Source organism: Hemitrygon akajei, chromosome 5, assembly GCF_048418815.1.
Source record: "Hemitrygon akajei chromosome 5, sHemAka1.3, whole genome shotgun sequence".
In the NCBI taxonomy this organism is placed as follows: domain Eukaryota; kingdom Metazoa; phylum Chordata; class Chondrichthyes; order Myliobatiformes; family Dasyatidae; genus Hemitrygon; species Hemitrygon akajei.
Window position 1 is genome coordinate 131,598,237 of NC_133128.1, and position 20,318 is coordinate 131,618,554.

The window sequence follows — 20,318 nt, forward strand, 5'->3', positions numbered from 1 at the left end:
GAGACATGCTGGACTTCCTTTACCTGTGACTGTCCCAGTGTGAGACAAGCAGGAATCCCTTCACCTGTGACTGTCCCAGTGTGAGACAAGCAGGAATTCCTTTACCTGTGACGGTCCCAGTGTGGGACAAGCTGGAATCCCTTCACCTGTGACTGTCCCAGTGAGAGACAAGCTGGAATCCCTTTTCCTGCGACTGTCCCAGTGTGAGACAAGCTGGAATCCCTTTACCTGTCACTGTCCCAGTGTGAGACAAGCTGGAATTCCTTCATCTGTGACTGTCCCAGTGTGAGACAAGCTGGAATTCCTTTATCTGTTTCTGTCCTAGTGTGAGACAAGCTGGAATCACCTTACCTGTCACTGTCCCAGTGTGAAACATGCTGGAATTCCTTTACCTGTGACTGTCCAAGTGTGAGACAAGCAGGAATTCCTTAAACTGTGACTGTCCCAGTGTGAGACAAGCTGGAATCCCGTCAACTATGACTGTCTCACTGTAAGACAAGCTGGAATTCCTTCACCTGTGACTGTCCCAGTGTGAGACAAGCTGGAACCCCTTTACATATGACTGTCCCAGTGTGAGACAAGCTGGAATTCCTTCACCTGTGACTATCCCATTGTGAATCAAGCAGGAATTCCTTTACCTGTGACTGTCCCAGTGTAGGACAAGCTGGAATCCCTTCACCTGTGACTGTCCCAGTGAGAGACAACAGGAATTCCTTTACCTGTGACTGTCCCAGTGTGAGACAAGCTGGAATTCCTTTACCTGTGACTGTCCCAGTGTGAGACAAGCTGGAATAACTTTACCTGTGACACTCCCAGTCTGAGACATGCTGGAATTCCTTTACCTGTGACTGTCCCAGTGTGAGACAATCTGGAATCCCTTCACCTGTTACTGTCCCAGTGTGGGACAAGCTGGAATCCCTTCACCTGTGACTGTCCCAGTGAGAGACAAGCTGGAATCACTTTACCTATGACTGTCCCAGTGAGAGACAAGCTGGAATCCCTTTACCTGTGAATGTCCCAGTGTGGGACAAGCTGGAACCCTTCACCTGTCACTGTCCCAGTGTGAGACAAGCTGGAATCCCTTCACCTGTGACTGTCCCAATGTCGGACAAGCTGGAATCCCGTCACCTGTGACTGTCTGAGTGTGAGACAAGCAGGAATTCCTTTACCTGTCACTGTCCCAGTGTGAGACAAGCTGGAATTCCTTCACCTGTGAAGGTCCCAGTGTGAGACAAGCTGGAACCCCTTTACATATGACTGTCCCAGTGTGAGACAAGCTGGAATTCATTCTCCTGTCACTATCCCATTGTGAAACCAGCAGGAATTCCTTTACCTGTGACTGTCCCAGTGTAGGACAAGCTGGAATCCATTCACCTGTGACTGTCCCAGTGAGAGACAAGCAGGAATTCCTTTACCTGTGACTGTCCCAGTGTGAGACAAGCTGGAATTCCTTTACCTGCGACTGTCCCAGTGTGAGACAAGCTGGAATCACTTTACCTGTGATTCTCCCAGTGTGAGACATGCTGGACTTCCTTTACCTGTGACTGTCCCAGTGTGAGACAAGCAGGAATCCCTTCACCTGTGACTGTCCAGGTGTGAGACAAGCAGGAATTCCTTTACCTGTGACTGTCCCAGTGTGGGACAAGCTGGAATCCCTTCACCTGTGACTGTCCCAGTGAGAGACAAGCTGGAATCCCTTTACCTGTGACAGTCCCAGTGTGAGACAAGCAGGAATTCCTTTACCTGTGACAGTCCCAGTGTGAGACAAGCTGGAATCCCGTCAACTATGACTGTCTCACTGTGAGACAAGCAGGAATTCCTTCACCTGTGACTGTCCCAGTGTGAGACAAGCTGGAACCCCTTTACATATGACTGTCCCAGTGTGAGACAAGCTGGAATTCCTTCACCTGTGACTATCCCATTGTGAAACAAGCAGGAATTCCTTTACCTGTGCCTGTCCCAGTGTAGGACAAGCTGGAATCCCTTCAACTGTGACTGTCCCAGTGAGAGACAAGAGGAATTCCTTTACCTGTGACTGTCCCAGTGTGAGACAAGCTGGAATCCCGTCAACTATGACTGTCTCACTGTAAGACAAGCTGGAATTCCTTCACCTGTGACTGTCCCAGTGTGAGACAAGCTGGAACCCCTTTACATATGACTGTCCCAGTCTGAGACAAGCTGGAATTCCTTCACCTGTGACTATCCCATTGTGAAACAAGCAGGAATTCCTTTACCTGTGACTGTCCCAGTGTAGGACAAGCTGGAATCCCTTCACCTGTGACTGTCCCAGTGAGAGACAAGCAGGAATTCCTTTACCTGTGACTGTCCCAGTGTGAGACAAGCTGGAATTCCTTTACCTGTGACTGTCCCAGTGTGAGACAATCTGGAATCCCTTCACCTGTGACTGTCCCAGTGTGAGACAAGCAGGAATTCCTTTACCTGTGACTGTCCCAGTGTGGGACAAGCTGGAATCCCTTCACCTATGACTGTCCCAGTGAGAGACAAGCTGGAATCCCTATACCTGTGACTGTCCCAGTGAGAGACAAGCTGGAATCCCTTTACCTGTGAATGTCCCAGTGTGGGACAAGCTGGAACCCTTCACCTGTCACTGTCCCAGTGTGCGACAAGCTGGAATCCCTTCACCTGTGACTGTCCCAATGTCGGACAAGCTGGAATCCCGTCACCTGTGACTGTCTGAGTGTGAGACAAGCTTGAATCCCTTTACCTGTGACTGTCTCAGTGTGAGACAAGATGGAATTCCTTTACCTGTGACCGTCCCAGTGTGAGACAAGCTGGAATCCCTTTACCTGTCACTGTCCCAGTGTGAGACAAGCTGGAATTCCTTCATCTGTGACTGTCCCAGTGTGAGACAAGCTGGAATTCCTTTATCTCTGTCTGTCCTAGTGTGAGACAAGCTGGAATCACTTTACCTGTCACTGTCCCAGTGTGAGACATGCTGGAATTCCTTCACCTGTGACTGTCTGAGTGTGAGACAAGCTTGAATCCCTTTACCTGTGACTGTCCCAGTGTGAGACAAGCTGGAATCCCGTCACCTGTGACTGTCTGAGTGTGAGACAAGCTTGAATCCCTTTACCTGTGACTGTCCCAGTGTGAGACAAGCTGGAATCCCGTCACCTGTGAATGTCCCAGTGTGGGACAAGCTGGAACCCTTCACCTGTCACTGTCCCAGTGTGCGACAAGCTGGAATCCCTTCACCTGTGACTGTCCCAATGTCGGACAAGCTGGAATCCCGTCACCTGTGACTGTGCCAGTGTGAGACAAGCAGGAATTCCTTAAACTGTGACTGTCCCAGTGTGAGACAAGCTGGAATCCCGTCAACTATGACTGTCTCACTGTAAGACAAGCTGGAATTCCTTCACCTGTGACTGTCCCAGTGTGAGACAAGCTGGAACCCCTTTACATATGACTGTCCCAGTGTGAGACAAGCTGGAATTCCTTCACCTGTGACTATCCCATTGTGAAACAAGCAGGAATTCCTTTACCTGTGACTGTCCCAGTGTAGGACAAGCTGGAATCCCTTCACCTGTGACTGTCCCAGTGAGAGACAACAGGAATTCCTTTACCTGTGACTTTCCCAGTGTGAGACAAGCTGGAATTCCTTTACCTGTGACTGTCCCAGTGTGAGACAAGCTGGAATCACTTTACCTGTGACACCCCCAGTCTGAGACATGCTGGAATTCCTTTACCTGTGACTCTCCCAGTGTGAGACAATCTGGAATCCCTTCACCTGTGACTGTCGCAGTGGGAGACAAGCAGGAACCCCTTTACATATGACTGTCCCAGTCTGAGACAAGCTGGAATTCCTTCACCTGTGACTATCCCATTGTGAAACAAGCAGGAATTCCTTTACCTGTGACTGTCCCAGTGTAGGACAAGCTGGAATCCCTTCACCTGTGACTGTCCCAGTGAGAGACAAGCAGGAATTCCTTTACCTGTGACTGTCCCAGTGTGAGACAAGCTGGAATTCCTTTACCTGTGACTGTCCCAGTGTGAGACAATCTGGAATCCCTTCACCTGTGACTGTCCCAGTGTGAGACAAGCAGGAATTCCTTTACCTGTGACTGTCCCAGTGTGGGACAAGCTGGAATCCCTTCACCTATGACTGTCCCAGTGAGAGACAAGCTGGAATCCCTATACCTGTGACTGTCCCAGTGAGAGACAAGCTGGAATCCCTTTACCTGTGAATGTCCCAGTGTGGGACAAGCTGGAACCCTTCACCTGTCACTGTCCCAGTGTGCGACAAGCTGGAATCCCTTCACCTGTGACTGTCCCAATGTCGGACAAGCTGGAATCCCGTCACCTGTGACTGTCTGAGTGTGAGACAAGCTTGAATCCCTTTACCTGTGACTGTCCCAGTGTGAGACAAGATGGAATTCCTTTACCTGTGACCGTCCCAGTGTGAGACAAGCTGGAATCCCTTTACCTGTCACGGTCCCAGTGTGAGACAAGCTGGAATTCCTTCATCTGTGACTGTCCCAGTGTGAGACAAGCTGGAATTCCTTTATCTCTGTCTGTCCTAGTGTGAGACAAGCTGGAATCACTTTACCTGTCACTGTCCCAGTGTGAGACATGCTGGAACCCTTCACCTGTCACTGTCCCAGTGTGCGACAAGCTGGAATCCCTTCACCTGTGACTGTCCCAATGTCGGACAAGCTGGAATCCCTTTACCTGTGAATGTCCCAGTGTGGGACAAGCTGGAACCCTTCACCTGTCACTGTCCCAGTGTGCGACAAGCTGGAATCCCTTCACCTGTGACTGTCCCAATGTCGGACAAGCTGGAATCCCGTCACCTGTGACTGTCTGAGTGTGAGACAAGCTTGAATCCCTTTACCTGTGACTGTCCCAGTGTGAGACAAGATGGAATTCCTTTACCTGTGACCGTCCCAGTGTGAGACAAGCTGGAATCCCTTTACCTGTCACTGTCCCAGTGTGAGACAAGCTGGAATTCCTTCATCTGTGACTGTCCCAGTGTGAGACAAGCTGGAATTCCTTTATCTCTGTCTGTCCTAGTGTGAGACAAGCTGGAATCACTTTACCTGTCACTGTCCCAGTGTGAGACATGCTGGAATTCCTTCACCTGTGACTGTCCAAGTGTGAGACAAGCAGGAATTCCTTAACCTGTGAATGTCCCTGTGTGAGACAAGCTGGAATCCCTTCAGCTGTGACTGTTCCAGTGTGAGACAAGCTGGAATCCCTTCACCTGTGACTGTCCCAGTGAGAGACAAGCTGGAATCCCTTCACCTGTGACTGTCCCAGTGTGAGACAAGCAGGAATCCCTTCACCTGTGACTGTCCCAGTGTGAGACAAGCAGGAATTCCTTTACCTGTGACTGTCCCAGTGTGAGACATGCTCGAATTCCTTTACCTGTGACTGTCCCAGTGTGAGACAATCTGGAATCCCTTCACCTGTGACTGTGCCAGTGTGAGACAAGCAGGAATTCCTTAAACTGTGACTGTCCCAGTGTGAGACAAGCTGGAATCCCGTCAACTATGACTGTCTCACTGTAAGACAAGCTGGAATTCCTTCACCTGTGACTGTCCCAGTGTGAGACAAGCTGGAACCCCTTTACATATGACTGTCCCAGTGTGAGACAAGCTGGAATTCCTTCACCTGTGACTATCCCATTGTGAAACAAGCAGGAATTCCTTTACCTGTGACTGTCCCAGTGTAGGACAAGCTGGAATCCCTTCACCTGTGACTGTCCCAGTGAGAGACAACAGGAATTCCTTTACCTGTGACTTTCCCAGTGTGAGACAAGCTGGAATTCCTTTACCTGTGACTGTCCCAGTGTGAGACAAGCTGGAATCACTTTACCTGTGACACCCCCAGTCTGAGACATGCTGGAATTCCTTTACCTGTGACTCTCCCAGTGTGAGACAATCTGGAATCCCTTCACCTGTGACTGTCGCAGTGGGAGACAAGCAGGAACCCCTTTACATATGACTGTCCCAGTCTGAGACAAGCTGGAATTCCTTCACCTGTGACTATCCCATTGTGAAACAAGCAGGAATTCCTTTACCTGTGACTGTCCCAGTGTAGGACAAGCTGGAATCCCTTCACCTGTGACTGTCCCAGTGAGAGACAAGCAGGAATTCCTTTACCTGTGACTGTCCCAGTGTGAGACAAGCTGGAATTCCTTTACCTGTGACTGTCCCAGTGTGAGACAATCTGGAATCCCTTCACCTGTGACTGTCCCAGTGTGAGACAAGCAGGAATTCCTTTACCTGTGACTGTCCCAGTGTGGGACAAGCTGGAATCCCTTCACCTATGACTGTCCCAGTGAGAGACAAGCTGGAATCCCTATACCTGTGACTGTCCCAGTGAGAGACAAGCTGGAATCCCTTTACCTGTGAATGTCCCAGTGTGGGACAAGCTGGAACCCTTCACCTGTCACTGTCCCAGTGTGCGACAAGCTGGAATCCCTTCACCTGTGACTGTCCCAATGTCGGACAAGCTGGAATCCCGTCACCTGTGACTGTCTGAGTGTGAGACAAGCTTGAATCCCTTTACCTGTGACTGTCCCAGTGTGAGACAAGATGGAATTCCTTTACCTGTGACCGTCCCAGTGTGAGACAAGCTGGAATCCCTTTACCTGTCACGGTCCCAGTGTGAGACAAGCTGGAATTCCTTCATCTGTGACTGTCCCAGTGTGAGACAAGCTGGAATTCCTTTATCTCTGTCTGTCCTAGTGTGAGACAAGCTGGAATCACTTTACCTGTCACTGTCCCAGTGTGAGACATGCTGGAATTCCTTCACCTGTGACTGTCCAAGTGTGAGACAAGCAGGAATTCCTTAACCTGTGAATGTCCCTGTGTGAGACAAGCTGGAATCCCTTCAGCTGTGACTGTTCCAGTGTGAGACAAGCTGGAATTCCTTTACCTGTGACTGTCCCAGTGTGAGACAAGCTGGAATCACTTTACCTGTGACACCCCCAGTCTGAGACATGCTGGAATTCCTTTACCTGTGACTCTCCCAGTGTGAGACAATCTGGAATCCCTTCACCTGTGACTGTCCCAGTGGGAGACAAGCAGGAACCCCTTTACATATGACTGTCCCAGTCTGAGACAAGCTGGAATTCCTTCACCTGTGACTATCCCATTGTGAAACAAGCAGGAATTCCTTTACCTGTGACTGTCCCAGTGTAGGACAAGCTGGAATCCCTTCACCTGTGACTGTCCCAGTGAGAGACAAGCAGGAATTCCTTTACCTGTGACTGTCCCAGTGTGAGACAAGCTGGAATTCCTTTACCTGTGACTGTCCCAGTGTGAGACAATCTGGAATCCCTTCACCTGTGACTGTCCCAGTGTGAGACAAGCAGGAATTCCTTTACCTGTGACTGTCCCAGTGTGGGACAAGCTGGAATCCCTTCACCTATGACTGTCCCAGTGAGAGACAAGCTGGAATCCCTATACCTGTGACTGTCCCAGTGAGAGACAAGCTGGAATCCCTTTACCTGTGAATGTCCCAGTGTGGGACAAGCTGGAACCCTTCACCTGTCACTGTCCCAGTGTGCGACAAGCTGGAATCCCTTCACCTGTGACTGTCCCAATGTCGGACAAGCTGGAATCCCGTCACCTGTGACTGTCTGAGTGTGAGACAAGCTTGAATCCCTTTACCTGTGACTGTCCCAGTGTGAGACAAGATGGAATTCCTTTACCTGTGACCGTCCCAGTGTGAGACAAGCTGGAATCCCTTTACCTGTCACTGTCCCAGTGTGAGACAAGCTGGAATTCCTTCATCTGTGACTGTCCCAGTGTGAGACAAGCTGGAATTCCTTTATCTCTGTCTGTCCTAGTGTGAGACAAGCTGGAATCACTTTACCTGTCACTGTCCCAGTGTGAGACATGCTGGAATTCCTTCACCTGTGACTGTCCAAGTGTGAGACAAGCAGGAATTCCTTAACCTGTGAATGTCCCTGTGTGAGACAAGCTGGAATCCCTTCAGCTGTGACTGTTCCAGTGTGAGACAAGCTGGAATCCCTTCACCTGTGACTGTCCCAGTGAGAGACAAGCTGGAATCCCTTCACCTGTGACTGTCCCAGTGTGAGACAAGCAGGAATCCCTTCACCTGTGACTGTCCCAGTGTGAGACAAGCAGGAATTCCTTTACCTGTGACTGTCCCAGTGTGAGACATGCTCGAATTCCTTTACCTGTGACTGTCCCAGTGTGAGACAATCTGGAATCCCTTCACCTGTGACTGTGCCAGTGTGAGACAAGCAGGAATTCCTTAAACTGTGACTGTCCCAGTGTGAGACAAGCTGGAATCCCGTCAACTATGACTGTCTCACTGTAAGACAAGCTGGAATTCCTTCACCTGTGACTGTCCCAGTGTGAGACAAGCTGGAACCCCTTTACATATGACTGTCCCAGTGTGAGACAAGCTGGAATTCCTTCACCTGTGACTATCCCATTGTGAAACAAGCAGGAATTCCTTTACCTGTGACTGTCCCAGTGTAGGACAAGCTGGAATCCCTTCACCTGTGACTGTCCCAGTGAGAGACAACAGGAATTCCTTTACCTGTGACTTTCCCAGTGTGAGACAAGCTGGAATTCCTTTACCTGTGACTGTCCCAGTGTGAGACAAGCTGGAATCACTTTACCTGTGACACCCCCAGTCTGAGACATGCTGGAATTCCTTTACCTGTGACTCTCCCAGTGTGAGACAATCTGGAATCCCTTCACCTGTGACTGTCGCAGTGGGAGACAAGCAGGAACCCCTTTACATATGACTGTCCCAGTCTGAGACAAGCTGGAATTCCTTCACCTGTGACTATCCCATTGTGAAACAAGCAGGAATTCCTTTACCTGTGACTGTCCCAGTGTAGGACAAGCTGGAATCCCTTCACCTGTGACTGTCCCAGTGAGAGACAAGCAGGAATTCCTTTACCTGTGACTGTCCCAGTGTGAGACAAGCTGGAATTCCTTTACCTGTGACTGTCCCAGTGTGAGACAATCTGGAATCCCTTCACCTGTGACTGTCCCAGTGTGAGACAAGCAGGAATTCCTTTACCTGTGACTGTCCCAGTGTGGGACAAGCTGGAATCCCTTCACCTATGACTGTCCCAGTGAGAGACAAGCTGGAATCCCTATACCTGTGACTGTCCCAGTGAGAGACAAGCTGGAATCCCTTTACCTGTGAATGTCCCAGTGTGGGACAAGCTGGAACCCTTCACCTGTCACTGTCCCAGTGTGCGACAAGCTGGAATCCCTTCACCTGTGACTGTCCCAATGTCGGACAAGCTGGAACCCCTTTACATATGACTGTCCCAGTGTGAGACAAGCTGGAATTCCTTCACCTGTGACTATCCCATTGTGAAAAAGCAGGAATTCCTTTACCTGTGACTGTCCCAGTGTAGGACAAGCTGGAATCCCTTCACCTGTGACTGTCCCAGTGAGAGTCAACAGGAATTCCTTTACCTGTGACTGTCCCAGTGTGAGACAAGCTGGAATTCCTTTACCTGTGACTGTCCCAGTGTGAGACAAGCTGGAATCACTTTACCTGTGACACCCCCAGTCTGAGACATGCTGGAATTCCTTTACCTGTGACTCTCCCAGTGTGAGACAATCTGGAATCCCTTCACCTGTGACTGTCCCAGTGGGAGACAAGCAGGAATTCCTTTACCTGTGACTGTCCCAGTGTAGGAGAAGCTGGAATCCCTTCACCTGTGACTGTCCCAGTGAGAGACAAGCTGGAATCCCTTTACCTATGACTGTCCCAGTGAGAGACAAGCTGGAATCCCTTTACCTGTGAATGTCCCAGTGTGGGACAAGCTGGAACCCTTCACCTGTGACTGTCCCAGTGTGAGACAAGCAGGAATCCCTTCACCTGTGACTGTCCCAGTGTGAGACAAGCAGGAATTCCTTTACCTGTGACTGTCCCAGTTTGAGACATGCTCGAATTCCTTTACCTGTGACTGTCCCAGTGTGAGACAATCTGGAATCCCTTCACCTGTGACTGTGCCAGTGTGAGACAAGCAGGAATTCCTTAAACTGTGACTGTCCCAGTGTGAGACAAGCTGGAATCCCGTCAACTATGACTGTCTCACTGTAAGACAAGCTGGAATTCCTTCACCTGTGACTGTCCCAGTGTGAGACAAGCTGGAACCCCTTTACATATGACTGTCCCAGTGTGAGACAAGCTGGAATTCCTTCACCTGTGACTATCCCATTGTGAAACAAGCAGGAATTCCTTTACCTGTGACTGTCCCAGTGAGAGACAACAGGAATTCCTTTACCTGTGACTGTCCCAGTGTGAGACAAGCTGGAATTCCTTTACCTGTGACTGTCCCAGTGTGAGACAAGCTGGAATCACTTTACCTGTGACACCCCCAGTCTGAGACATGCTGGAATTCCTTTACCTGTGACTCTCCCAGTGTGAGACAATCTGGAATCCCTTCACCTGTGACTGTCCCAGTGGGAGACAAGCAGGAACCCCTTTACATATGACTGTCCCAGTCTGAGACAAGCTGGAATTCCTTCACCTGTGACTATCCCATTGTGAAACAAGCAGGAATTCCTTTACCTGTGACTGTCCCAGTGTAGGACAAGCTGGAATCCCTTCACCTGTGACTGTCCCAGTGAGAGACAAGCAGGAATTCCTTTACCTGTGACTGTCCCAGTGTGAGACAAGCTGGAATTCCTTTACCTGTGACTGTCCCAGTGTGAGACAATCTGGAATCCCTTCACCTGTGACTGTCCCAGTGTGAGACAAGCAGGAATTCCTTTACCTGTGACTGTCCCAGTGTGGGACAAGCTGGAATCCCTTCACCTATGACTGTCCCAGTGAGAGACAAGCTGGAATCCCTATACCTGTGACTGTCCCAGTGAGAGACAAGCTGGAATCCCTTTACCTGTGAATGTCCCAGTGTGGGACAAGCTGGAACCCTTCACCTGTCACTGTCCCAGTGTGCGACAAGCTGGAATCCCTTCACCTGTGACTGTCCCAATGTCGGACAAGCTGGAATCCCGTCACCTGTGACTGTCTGAGTGTGAGACAAGCTTGAATCCCTTTACCTGTGACTGTCCCAGTGTGAGACAAGATGGAATTCCTTTACCTGTGACCGTCCCAGTGTGAGACAAGCTGGAATCCCTTTACCTGTCACTGTCCCAGTGTGAGACAAGCTGGAATTCCTTCATCTGTGACTGTCCCAGTGTGAGACAAGCTGGAATTCCTTTATCTCTGTCTGTCCTAGTGTGAGACAAGCTGGAATCACTTTACCTGTCACTGTCCCAGTGTGAGACATGCTGGAATTCCTTCACCTGTGACTGTCCAAGTGTGAGACAAGCAGGAATTCCTTAACCTGTGAATGTCCCTGTGTGAGACAAGCTGGAATCCCTTCAGCTGTGACTGTTCCAGTGTGAGACAAGCTGGAATCCCTTCACCTGTGACTGTCCCAGTGAGAGACAAGCTGGAATCCCTTCACCTGTGACTGTCCCAGTGTGAGACAAGCAGGAATCCCTTCACCTGTGACTGTCCCAGTGTGAGACAAGCAGGAATTCCTTTACCTGTGACTGTCCCAGTGTGAGACATGCTCGAATTCCTTTACCTGTGACTGTCCCAGTGTGAGACAATCTGGAATCCCTTCACCTGTGACTGTGCCAGTGAGAGTCAACAGGAATTCCTTTACCTGTGACTGTCCCAGTGTGAGACAAGCTGGAATTCCTTTACCTGTGACTGTCCCAGTGTGAGACAAGCTGGAATCACTTTACCTGTGACACCCCCAGTCTGAGACATGCTGGAATTCCTTTACCTGTGACTCTCCCAGTGTGAGACAATCTGGAATCCCTTCACCTGTGACTGTCCCAGTGGGAGACGAGCAGGAATTCCTTTACCTGTGACTGTCCCAGTGTGGGAGAAGCTGGAATCCCTTCACCTGTGACTGTCCCAGTGAGAGACAAGCTGGAATCCCTTTACCTATGACTGTCCCAGTGAGAGACAAGCTGGAATCCCTTTACCTGTGAATGTCCCAGTGTGGGACAAGCTGGAACCCTTCACCTGTCACTGTCCCAGTGTGAGACAAGCTGGAATTCCTTTACCTGTGACTGTCCGAGTGTGAGACAAGCTGGAATCACTTTACCTGTGATTCTCCCAGTGTGAGACATGCTGGACTTCCTTTACCTGCGACTGTCCCAGTGTGAGACAAGCAGGAATCCCTTCACCTGTGACTGTCCCAGTGTGAGACAAGCAGGAATTCCTTTACCTGTGACGGTCCCAGTGTGGGACAAGCTGGAATCCCTTCACCTGTGACTGTCCCAGTGAGAGACAAGCTGGAATCCCTTTTCCTGCGACTGTCCCAGTGTGAGACAAGCTGGAATCCCTTTACCTGTCACTGTCCCAGTGTGAGACAAGCTGGAATTCCTTCATCTGTGAATGTCCCAGTGTGAGACAAGCTGGAATTCCTTTATCTGTTTCTGTCCTAGTGTGAGACAAGCTGGAATCACCTTACCTGTCACTGTCCCAGTGTGAGACATGCTGGAATTCCTTTACCTGTGACTGTCCAAGTGTGAGACAAGCAGGAATTCCTTAAACTGTGACTGTCCCAGTGTGAGACAAGCTGGAATCCCGTCAACTATGACTGTCTCACTGTAAGACAAGCTGGAATTCCTTCACCTGTGACTGTCCCAGTGTGAGACAAGCTGGAACCCCTTTACATATGACTGTCCCAGTGTGAGACAAGCTGGAATTCCTTCACCTGTGACTATCCCATTGTGAATCAAGCAGGAATTCCTTTACCTGTGACTGTCCCAGTGTAGGACAAGCTGGAATCCCTTCACCTGTGACTGTCCCAGTGAGAGACAACAGGAATTCCTTTACCTGTGACTGTCCCAGTGTGAGACAAGCTGGAATTCCTTCACCTGTGACTATCCCATTGTGAAACAAGCAGGAATTCCTTTACCTGTGACTGTCCCAGTGTAGGACAACTGGAATCCCTTCACCTGTGACTGTCCCAGTGAGAGACAACAGGAATTCCTTTACCTGTGACTGTCACAGTGTGAGACAAGCTGGAATTCCTTTACCTGTGACTGTCCCAGTGTGAGACAAGCTGGGATCACTTTACCTGTGACACTCCCAGTGTGAGACATGCTGGAATTCCTTTACCTGTGACTGTCCCAGTGTGACACAATCAGGAATCCCTTCACCTGTGCTTGTCCCAGTGTGAGACAAGCAGGAATTCCTTTACCTGTGACTGTCCCAGTCTGGGACAAGATGGAATCCCTTCACCTGTGACTGTCCCAGTGAGAGACAAGCTGGAATCCCTTTACCTGTGACTGTCCCAGTGAGAGACAAGCTGGAATCCCTTTACCTGTGAATGTCCCAGTGTGGGACAAGCTGGAACCCTTCATATGTCACTGTCCCAGTGTGAGACAAGCTGGAATCCCTTCACCTGTGACTGTCCCAATGTCGGACAAGCTGGAATCCCGTCACCTGTGACTGTCTGAGTGTGAGACAAGCTTGAATCCCTTTACCTGTGACTGTCCAAGTGTGAGACAAGATGGAATTCCTTTACCTGTGACCGTCCCAGTGTGAGACAGGCTGGAATCCATTTACCTGTCACTGTCCCAGTGTGAGACAAGCTGGAATTCCTTCATCTGTGACTGTCCCAGTGTGAGACAAGCTGGAATTCCTTTATCTGTTTCTGTCCTAGTGTGAGACAAGCTGGAATCACTTTACCTGTCACTGTCCCAGTTTGAGACATGCTGGAATTCCTTTACCTGTGACTGTCCCAGTGTGAGACAAGCTGGAATTCCTTCACCTGTGAAGGTCCCAGTGTGAGACAAGCTGGAACCCCTTTACATATGACTGTCCCAGTGTGAGACAAGCTGGAATTCCTTCACCTGTCACTATCCCATTGTGAAACAAGCAGGAATACCTTTACCTGTGACTGTCCAAGTGTAGGACAAGCTGGAATCCCTTCACCTGTGACTATCCCAGTGAGAGACAAGCAGGAATACCTTTACCTGTGACTGTCCCAGTGTGAGACAAGCTGGAATTCCTTTACCTGTGACTGTCCCAGTGTGAGACAAGCTGGAATCACTTTACCTGTGATTCTCCCAGTGTGAGACATGCTGGACTTCCTTTACCTGTGACTGTCCCACTGTGAGACAAGCAGGAATCCCTTCACCTGTGACTGTCCCAGTGTGAGACAAGCAGGAATTCCTTTACCTGTGACAGTCCCAGTGTGGGACAAGCTGGAATCCCTTTACCTGTGACTGTCCCAGTGTGAGACATGCTGGACTTCCTTTACCTGTGACTGTCCCAGTGTGAGACAAGCAGGAATCCTTTCACCGGTGACTGTCCCAGTGTGAGACAAGCAGGAATTCCTTTACCTGTGACTGTCCCAGTGTGAGACAAGCTGGAATTCCTTCACCTGTGACTGTCCCAGTGAGAGACAAGCTGGAATCCCTTTACCTGCGACTGTCCCAGTGTGAGACAAGCTAGAATTCCTTCACCTGTCACTATCCCATTGTGAAACAAGCAGGAATACCTTTACCTGTGACTGTCCCAGTGTAGGACAAGCTGGAATCCCTTCACCTGTGACTGTCCCAGTGACAGACAAGCAGGAATTCCTTTACCTGTGACTGCCCCAGTGTGAGACAAGCTGGAATTCCTTCACCTGTGACTGTCCCAGTGTGAGACAAGCTGGAATCACTTTACCTGTGATTCTCCCAGTGTGAGACATGCTGGACTTCCTTTACCTGTGTCTGTCCCACTGTGAGACAAGCTGGAATTCCTTCATCTGTGACTGTCCCAGTGTGAGACAAGCTGGAATTCCTTTATCTCTGTCTGTCCTAGTGTGAGACAAGCTGGAATCACTTTACCTGTCACTGTCCCAGTGTGAGACATGCTGGAATTCCTTCACCTGTGACTGTCCAAGTGTGAGACAAGCAGGAATTCCTTAACCTGTGAATGTCCCTGTGTGAGACAAGCTGGAATCCCTTCAGCTGTGACTGTTCCAGTGTGAGACAAGCTGGAATCCCTTCACCTGTGACTGTCCCAGTGAGAGACAAGCTGGAATCCCTTCACCTGTGACTGTCCCAGTGTGAGACAAGCAGGAATCCCTTCACCTGTGACTGTCCCAGTGTGAGACAAGCAGGAATTCCTTTACCTGTGACTGTCCCAGTGTGAGACATGCTCGAATTCCTTTACCTGTGACTGTCCCAGTGTGAGACAATCTGGAATCCCTTCACCTGTGACTGTGCCAGTGAGAGTCAACAGGAATTCCTTTACCTGTGACTGTCCCAGTGTGAGACAAGCTGGAATTCCTTTACCTGTGACTGTCCCAGTGTGAGACAAGCTGGAATCACTTTACCTGTGACACCCCCAGTCTGAGACATGCTGGAATTCCTTTACCTGTGACTCTCCCAGTGTGAGACAATCTGGAATCCCTTCACCTGTGACTGTCCCAGTGGGAGACGAGCAGGAATTCCTTTACCTGTGACTGTCCCAGTGTGGGAGAAGCTGGAATCCCTTCACCTGTGACTGTCCCAGTGAGAGACAAGCTGGAATCCCTTTACCTATGACTGTCCCAGTGAGAGACAAGCTGGAATCCCTTTACCTGTGAATGTCCCAGTGTGGGACAAGCTGGAACCCTTCACCTGTCACTGTCCCAGTGTGAGACAAGCTGGAATTCCTTTACCTGTGACTGTCCCAGTGTGAGACAAGCTGGAATCACTTTACCTGTGATTCTCCCAGTGTGAGACATGCTGGACTTCCTTTACCTGCGACTGTCCCAGTGTGAGACAAGCAGGAATCCCTTCACCTGTGACTGTCCCAGTGTGAGACAAGCAGGAATTCCTTTACCTGTGACGGTCCCAGTGTGGGACAAGCTGGAATCCCTTCACCTGTGACTGTCCCAGTGAGAGACAAGCTGGAATCCCTTTTCCTGCGACTGTCCCAGTGTGAGACAAGCTGGAATCCCTTTACCTGTCACTGTCCCAGTGTGAGACAAGCTGGAATTCCTTCATCTGTGAATGTCCCAGTGTGAGACAAGCTGGAATTCCTTTATCTGTTTCTGTCCTAGTGTGAGACAAGCTGGAATCACCTTACCTGTCACTGTCCCAGTGTGAGACATGCTGGAATTCCTTTACCTGTGACTGTCCAAGTGTGAGACAAGCAGGAATTCCTTAAACTGTGACTGTCCCAGTGTGAGACAAGCTGGAATCCCGTCAACTATGACTGTCTCACTGTAAGACAAGCTGGAATTCCTTCACCTGTGACTGTCCCAGTGTGAGACAAGCTGGAACCCCTTTACATATGACTGTCCCAGTGTGAGACAAGCTGGAATTCCTTCACCTGTGACTATCCCATTGTGAATCAAGCAGGAATTCCTTTACCTGTGACTGTCCCAGTGTAGGACAAGCTGGAATCCCTTCACCTGTGACTGTCCCAGTGAGAGACAACAGGAATTCCTTTACCTGTGACTGTCCCAGTGTGAGACAAGCTGGAATTCCTTCACCTGTGACTATCCCATTGTGAAACAAGCAGGAATTCCTTTACCTGTGACTGTCCCAGTGTAGGACAACTGGAATCCCTTCACCTGTGACTGTCCCAGTGAGAGACAACAGGAATTCCTTTACCTGTGACTGTCACAGTGTGAGACAAGCTGGAATTCCTTTACCTGTGACTGTCCCAGTGTGAGACAAGCTGGGATCACTTTACCTGTGACACTCCCAGTGTGAGACATGCTGGAATTCCTTTACCTGTGACTGTCCCAGTGTGACACAATCAGGAATCCCTTCACCTGTGCTTGTCCCAGTGTGAGACAAGCAGGAATTCCTTTACCTGTGACTGTCCCAGTCTGGGACAAGATGGAATCCCTTCACCTGTGACTGTCCCAGTGAGAGACAAGCTGGAATCCCTTTACCTGTGACTGTCCCAGTGAGAGACAAGCTGGAATCCCTTTACCTGTGAATGTCCCAGTGTGGGACAAGCTGGAACCCTTCATATGTCACTGTCCCAGTGTGAGACAAGCTGGAATCCCTTCACCTGTGACTGTCCCAATGTCGGACAAGCTGGAATCCCGTCACCTGTGACTGTCTGAGTGTGAGACAAGCTTGAATCCCTTTACCTGTGACTGTCCAAGTGTGAGACAAGATGGAATTCCTTTACCTGTGACCGTCCCAGTGTGAGACAGGCTGGAATCCATTTACCTGTCACTGTCCCAGTGTGAGACAAGCTGGAATTCCTTCATCTGTGACTGTCCCAGTGTGAGACAAGCTGGAATTCCTTTATCTGTTTCTGTCCTAGTGTGAGACAAGCTGGAATCACTTTACCTGTCACTGTCCCAGTTTGAGACATGCTGGAATTCCTTTACCTGTGACTGTCCCAGTGTGAGACAAGCTGGAATTCCTTCACCTGTGAAGGTCCCAGTGTGAGACAAGCTGGAACCCCTTTACATATGACTGTCCCAGTGTGAGACAAGCTGGAATTCCTTCACCTGTCACTATCCCATTGTGAAACAAGCAGGAATACCTTTACCTGTGACTGTCCAAGTGTAGGACAAGCTGGAATCCCTTCACCTGTGACTATCCCAGTGAGAGACAAGCAGGAATACCTTTACCTGTGACTGTCCCAGTGTGAGACAAGCTGGAATTCCTTTACCTGTGACTGTCCCAGTGTGAGACAAGCTGGAATCACTTTACCTGTGATTCTCCCAGTGTGAGACATGCTGGACTTCCTTTACCTGTGACTGTCCCACTGTGAGACAAGCAGGAATCCCTTCACCTGTGACTGTCCCAGTGTGAGACAAGCAGGAATTCCTTTACCTGTGACAGTCCCAGTGTGGGACAAGCTGGAATCCCTTTACCTGTGACTGTCCCAGTGTGAGACATGCTGGACTTCCTTTACCTGTGACTGTCCCAGTGTGAGACAAGCAGGAATCCTTTCACCGGTGACTGTCCCAGTGTGAGACAAGCAGGAATTCCTTTACCTGTGACTGTCCCAGTGTGAGACAAGCTGGAATTCCTTCACCTGTGACTGTCCCAGTGAGAGACAAGCTGGAATCCCTTTACCTGCGACTGTCCCAGTGTGAGACAAGCTTGAATTCCTTCACCTGTCACTATCCCATTGTGAAACAAGCAGGAATACCTTTACCTGTGACTGTCCCAGTGTAGGACAAGCTGGAATCCCTTCACCTGTGACTGTCCCAGTGACAGACAAGCAGGAATTCCTTTACCTGTGACTGCCCCAGTGTGAGACAAGCTGGAATTCCTTCACCTGTGACTGTCCCAGTGTGAGACAAGCTGGAATCACTTTACCTGTGATTCTCCCAGTGTGAGACATGCTGGACTTCCTTTACCTGTGACTGTCCCACTGTGAGACAAGCAGGAATCCCTTCACCTGTGACTGTCCCAGTGTGAGACAAGCAGGAATTCCTTTACCTGTGACAGTCCCAGTGTGGGACAAGCTGGAATCCCTTCACCTGTGACTGTCCCAGTGAGAGACAAGCTGGAATCCCTTTACCTGCGACTGTCCCAGTGTGAGACAAGCTGGAATCCCGTCAACTATGACTGTCTCACTGTGAGACAAGCTGGAATTCCTTCACCTGTGACTGTCCCAGTGTGAGACAAGCTGGAACCCCTTTACATATGACTGTCCCAGTGTGAGACAAGCTGGAATTCCTTCACCTGTGACTATCCCATTGTGAAACAAGCAGGAATTCCTTTACCTGTGACTGTCCCAGTGTAGGACAACTGGAATCCCTTCACCTGTGACTGTCCCAGTGAGAGACAACAGGAATTCCTTTACCTGTGACTGTCCCAGTGTGAGACAAGCTGGAATTCCTTTACCTGTGACTGTCCCAGTGTGAGACAAGCTGGGATCACTTTACCTGTGACACTCCCAGTGTGAGACATGCAGGAATTCCTTTACCTGTGACTGTCCCAGTGTGACACAATCAGGAATCCCTTCACCTGTGCTTGTCCCAGTGTGAGACAAGCAGGAATTCCTTTACCTGTGACTGTCCCAGTGTGGGACAAGATGGAATCCCTTCACCTGTGACTGTCCCAGTGAGAGACAAGCTGGAATCCCTTTACCTGTGACTGTCCCAGTGAGAGACAAGCTGGAATCCCTTTACCTGTGAATGTCCCAGTGTGGGACAAGCTGGAATTCCTTTACCTGTGACTGTCCCAGTGTGAGAAAAGCTGGAATCCCTTCACCTGTGACTGTCCCAATGTCGGACAAGCTGGAATCCCGTCACCTGTGACTGTCTGTGTGTGAGACAAGCTTGAATCCCTTTACCTGTGACTGTCCCAGTGTGAGACAAGATGGAATTCCTTTACCTGTGACCGTCCCAGTGTGAGACAAGCTGGAATCCCTTTACCTGTCACTGTCCCAGTGTGAGACAAGCTGGAATTCCTTCATCTGTGACTGTCCCAGTGTGAGACAAGCTGGAATTCCTTTATCTGTTTCTGTCCTAGTGTGAGACAAGCTGGAATCCCTTTACCTGTGACTGTCCCAGTGTGAGACAAGCTGGAGTTCCTTCACCTGTGACTGTCCCAGTGAGAGACAAGCTGGAATCCCTTTACCTGCGACTGTCCCAGTGTGAGACAAGCTGGAATTCCTTCACCTGTCACTATCCCATTGTGAAACAAGCAGGAATACCTTTACCTGTGACTGTCCCAGTGTAGGACAAGCTGGAATCCCTTCACCTGTGACTGTCCCAGTGAGAGACAAGCAGGAATTCCTTTACCTGTGACTGTCCCAGTGTGAGACAAGCTGGAATTCCTTTACCTGTGACTGTCCCAGTGGGAGACGAGCAGGAATTCCTTTACCTGTGACTGTCCCAGTGTGGGAGAAGCTGGAATCCCTTCACCTGTGACTGTCCCAGTGAGAGACAAGCTGGAATCCCTTTACCTGCGACTGTCCCAGTGTGAGACAAGCTAGAATTCCTTCACCTGTCACTATCCCATTGTGAAACAAGCAGGAATACCTTTACCTGTGACTGTCCCAGTGTAGGACAAGCTGGAATCCCTTCACCTGTGACTGTCCCAGTGACAGACAAGCAGGAATTCCTTTACCTGTGACTGCCCCAGTGTGAGACAAGCTGGAATTCCTTCACCTGTGACTGTCCCAGTGTGAGACAAGCTGGAATCACTTTACCTGTGATTCTCCCAGTGTGAGACATGCTGGACTTCCTTTACCTGTGTCTGTCCCACTGTGAGACAAGCTGGAATTCCTTCATCTGTGACTGTCCCAGTGTGAGACAAGCTGGAATTCCTTTATCTCTGTCTGTCCTAGTGTGAGACAAGCTGGAATCACTTTACCTGTCACTGTCCCAGTGTGAGACATGCTGGAAT